This window comes from Tamandua tetradactyla, chromosome 4 (assembly GCF_023851605.1).
Source record: "Tamandua tetradactyla isolate mTamTet1 chromosome 4, mTamTet1.pri, whole genome shotgun sequence".
Taxonomy (NCBI): Eukaryota; Metazoa; Chordata; class Mammalia; order Pilosa; family Myrmecophagidae; genus Tamandua; species Tamandua tetradactyla.
The window spans coordinates 174,162,535-174,167,520 of NC_135330.1; the positions used below are offsets into that span (position 1 = coordinate 174,162,535).

The 4,986-nt window shown below is 39.5% G+C and overlaps 1 pseudogene; it reads left to right on the forward strand.

Moving 5' to 3' along the window:
* Positions 1-3,727: 3,727 nt before the first annotated feature.
* On the forward strand, positions 3,728-4,776 carry LOC143680575 (keratin, type I cytoskeletal 18 pseudogene; annotated as a pseudogene).
* The last annotated feature ends 210 nt before the right edge of the window (positions 4,777-4,986 follow it).

Below are 4,986 nucleotides of genomic sequence, written 5' to 3' on the forward strand. Positions count from 1 at the left end.
ACAGCTGAATGTGTTTTTAAGAGAGAGGTAGTTGGACTGGAGTTCTAGGCATCCCACGTATGAGCTCTGTAACAAAGGATAAATTGCTTCATCCCTGAGAGTTAATGCCCAAAATAATAAATCCAGTCTCAAAGTGTCCTTGTCAACATTAAAAGAGAAAATACAAGAAGTCCTAATTTCTTATGTAATCTTGATAGCAGTTACAGAGTGCTTTCTATGTGCCAATATGTCAGTACTTTGGGTTAGTCCTTTATATTTAGGAATCTTTTTCTCACAACTGAGGATGGGTATGACCTCTGAGGTAAGTACCTATCATTGGTACCCACCTTTAACAGATGAAGATACTGAGGTCAGTAAATTTAAATAACTTGCCCAAGATTAGAGGACAACTAAGAGAAAAAAAAACCAAAAAATGCAAATACATGAGACTTAAATGAAGGCACTATGATTCCGAAGCTCATACTCTCATTTAACACCAAGATTAGAAAATAATAGTTCTTAATAAATGCTTGTATTCTGAGGCATTATGGTTTAGCGATTAAGAACCTGGGACTCTGGAAACAAAATAGCTGTGTTTACACCTCAGTTCCGCCATTTACATGCTGTATGACTCTGGGCAAATTACTTACCTTCTCTGGACTTAGTTTCTTCATCTGCAAAAGCAGTATATTAAAGAGTACCAAATTAATGGGGCTACTGTGAGAGTTAAGTAGGGGTACATACAATTGGTGCTAAAATAAGTATTACTTATTACTTTCAGTGTGTCATTTGCACATTCATTCACGTAATCATTCACCATACTTCTTTTGAGTGATGACTTATGAAATGAATCCAATGACAGCACACATTGAAGGATTGTCTGAGTGCTCTATGGTGCTATTGGCCATCTCTCTATGACTCTCCGCCATCTGGGTTCATTCTGGGACTCTACTTACTGGGTGTCTAGAGGAAGGGACACATGACTAAATCTGTCTAATGAGCTGTGAGTATTTCATTGGGTGAAAGGATTTGATTGCTAATGAAAGATCCCTCCCCCACTCCGTGGTATCCTAACTAACTGCTAAACTTACTAAATTCAGGATCCTGAATGACAAAGTCAGCATGTATAAAGCCTCCTCCTGACTTGAAAGAGACACAGGGCATTATCGTTTTAAGCTCTGTAGATTTGGAGGTTGTTTCAGTAGCCTAACCATCTCTTTTGGCCATTGCCTTTCTGAGTTATTAAACATAACAAAACCTAGCCTAAACTGATTGAAATATCTAACTGTACAGAAGGAAAATCATCATGATAAGAGCCTCAGTGCTAAAAGTTGTTGTAGCATAGATGAAAGTAGCTACAATCTGCACATTATATTTTAAAATACCACATTCATTTACATTGCAATTGCCCATTTGAAAAACATCAAAGAATAGCTGTATGCCTTTGGGGGCAAATATGTAAACTAAGCTTTTACATATTTTTTCATTGAATTTCAAGGAATGTAAATAGTGCAAAGGAATGTAAAAATTCAGAGAATCAGGAAACCTCACCATGTAAACATAACTTCGAAAACATACCTGAACCGCAGCAATAGGCCTTGTGCTTTCTTGGAGTAGGAATCTTGTATGGTGATTGATTTCCAACACCACCTGTCACACACAGTCTATATTTCAATGAAGTCGTTGACTCTGAGAAGACAAGATGCAAATTGCCAAACAACCAACAGTCTTAGTTGAAATTGAAATTCATAAATGCAAAACTATATAAATAATGAATTATATATTTCTATTTTCTCAGCCATAGTACATTGTTTGAATTTAGAATTCTGTTCCAATCGAGTGCTAAGATTTTACTTCTTTTGTGATACACAAACACACACACACACACACAAAGGAACACTTAGTTCATATGTTTATAGATTAACATCCAAAATTGTTTTCATTCCACGAAGTAGTTACATGTTATTACCAATATATTTGTTAATACCTGGCTTTAGAATATAATGAATATTTGTTTTTAAAATAAGTTTGTTACTCTGCATCTCTAAATTGTTTTCTACTGGGAGCCTCTAACTGCTGTAATAAATCAATTGAATAAAACCTTTTACCAACTATGGTGAAACAATTAGCCCCATAAATTGAGGTTGTATATGTAAGAAATTACATACCATCATGCATGTACTCTGTATCAGTTCAGTTATATGAAGCAAAATAAAAGCTACTTTACCACAGATATATAAAATACATATACTCATATGGGATTAGAGGCAGGAAATGAGGAACTCTATTTTATCCAAAAGAGAATGTAAATTGTATTTACATTTTTTGATATATCATATGAGCCTGGGAAGTTCTTTCTCATTTCAGGCTATATCTTTCTTACTATGACATTCTAAAATTCTACCTGAGTTGTTTTCAATTCCTTTAGTCAATAAAGTTTAGGCAATATTATATTTCAGTTCAGAGATTTCAATCCTATTTCTAGATATACTATTAATTAGTTTAATTATCAGTAGCATATTACAACCTCTTCGGGACCTCACAGTTCCTTTATCTATAAAATAAGAATATTGGAAAATATAACTGCTGTGAACACAATGAATGCTAAAGCTCTAAAACTCGGCCACGTGTCTCCAGTTTGGTGTATAAGTAGCTCTTCACTGGATGTATGTTTGTTCTAACACCCTATTGATTACAATTCCTAGATTAAAAAGTGATTTGCAGGAGCCTTTTTGCCCAACCAAAATGAGGAAGATGATCTTTTTAGGAACATGTGTAGAATGAAGGAATCAGCTGATGACTAAGAAACTGACCCCTCTTCACACATACACAAACACATTCCAGCCCACACGAGACTGAACTATTCAGAGTGGGATGAGCAGGACATGAACAGCGTGACTAGAGCTAATATTTTCTTAGTCACATTCTGTCTAGGAAGAAGGATATCAGAAACCCACACTAAATAAATCTTTTATTATTCATTGCAAATATTATTAATGTTAATTTTATCATAGAATGTATATAATTCTGTGCATAGCTTTTAGTTTTTCTTAATTAATCACCACATTTTAAGCTCCAAGTGCACATTTGTCATGCCAAATATAACCTCTCCTGTTCTGCTGCTGCTGCCAGAATCTAGGCTTTCATGAATTCTTATTCAAATTGCAGAGACAATTCTATTCTAATTGTTCTTCTAGTGTTCTGACTATCCTCAATATTGTTGAGAATCACCATGCTGAAAAGCAATATGTCTTTTCTCAGAATAAAACATTTTCTTAAAATGTTTAAATCACACTTATGATGTGAAAAAATATCTGTGGAGTGGCACCAGCAAGTCTTTGCATCTCCGTTTTCTTACTGCTGCCATCCCACAGCTTATGATCTGAGCATAAGCTGACTTACATTAATTGCCATCCTGGCCATCAGTAAACTTGGCCACCTAGCTGTATTGCCTGTTTGGTCAATCAGTTTGCTCTCTGTTGAAGGCCCTCCCTTCCACTGTACATGGGTCTGTTTCAAGAATCACTTTTGTCGTAGCTATAGCTTGAGTCTCTGCCTCTCACCTTCTTCCCTAGATAACCTGAGCTTCACCATGCCTGCCCTATCCAGTCACCCATCCCTCCCAGCCCAATGTCCAGGCGGGAGCCAGTGGCTTAGGCTCCTGGGTCTCCAAGTACCACTGCTCCTGCTCCAGGGAGGTTGGGGGTTCAGGGACCTGGCAGGCGGGATGGCGGGGTGTCTGGTGTGAATGGAAGGTATCCAGGGCAAGAAGGAAATCATGCCAGCCCTGAATGATTGTCTGGCCTCCCACCTGGATAAGTAGAGGAGTCTAGAGACTGAGAATCAGAGACTGGAGGGCAACATTCTGGAACACCTGGAGAAGAAAAGATCCCAGATCAGGGACTGTGGCCACAACCTAAATACTACTGAGGAACGGAGGGCTCAGATCTTTGAAATTTCCATGGACAATGCCAGCATCCTTCTGCAGATTGACAAAGCCCAACTGCTGTGGATGGTTTCAAAGTCAAGTATGAGACTGAGCTGGTCACGTGCCAGCCTGTGGAGAAAGACATCCATGGGCTCCACAAAGTCATTGATGATGACTGCATCACTTGGCTGCAACTGGAGGTAGAGATCAAGCCTTTCAAGGAGGAACTACTCTTCATGAAGAAGAGCCATGAGGAGGAAGTAAAGGGACTACAAGTCCAGATTGCCAGCTCTGGGCTGACCATGGAGTTAGATGCCCCCAACTCTCAGGACCTCAGCAAGATCATGGCAGACATCCGGGCCCAGTAAGACGAGTTGGCTCAGAAGAACTGAAAGGAGCTGGACAAATTCTGGTCTCAGCAGTCTAAAGAGAGAACCACAGTGGTCACCTCTTAGTCCGCTGAGATGACACTCAAGGAGCTTAAATGTATTGTCCAGTCCTTGGAAATCAACCTGGACTCCATGAGAAACCTGAAGCCAGCTTGGAGAACAGCCTACAGGTGGTGGAAGCCTGTTACCCCTGCAGATGGAGCAGCTCAGCAGGGTCTTGCTGCACCTGGAATCAGAGCTGGCACAGACCAGGCAGAGGGGCCACACCAGGCCCAAGAGTATGAGGCCCTGCTGAACATTGTGGTCAAGTGGAAGGCTGACATTGCCACCTACCACCACCTGCTAGAAGATGGGGAGAATTTCAGTCTCAGTGACATTCTGGACAACTCCATGCAAACCATCCACAAGACCACCACCCGCAGGATCACGGATGGCAAAGTGGTATCTAAGACCAATGACACCAAAATTTTGAGGCATTGAGGGAGCAGACACAGGGTGCCCTTTGGGGAATGGTTGGCCAATAAATACTTCTGCATCTTCAAAAAATAAAGAAAACAGCTTTGAACATCATCACCTCCTCTATGAAGCTTTTTTTTGTTTGTTTATCTGAGATGTTTAGTTTTTCTTCTTACATTATGGCCTGTATTATTCCAACACATATATATGTTTAACATCATGAGCTTATTTTTA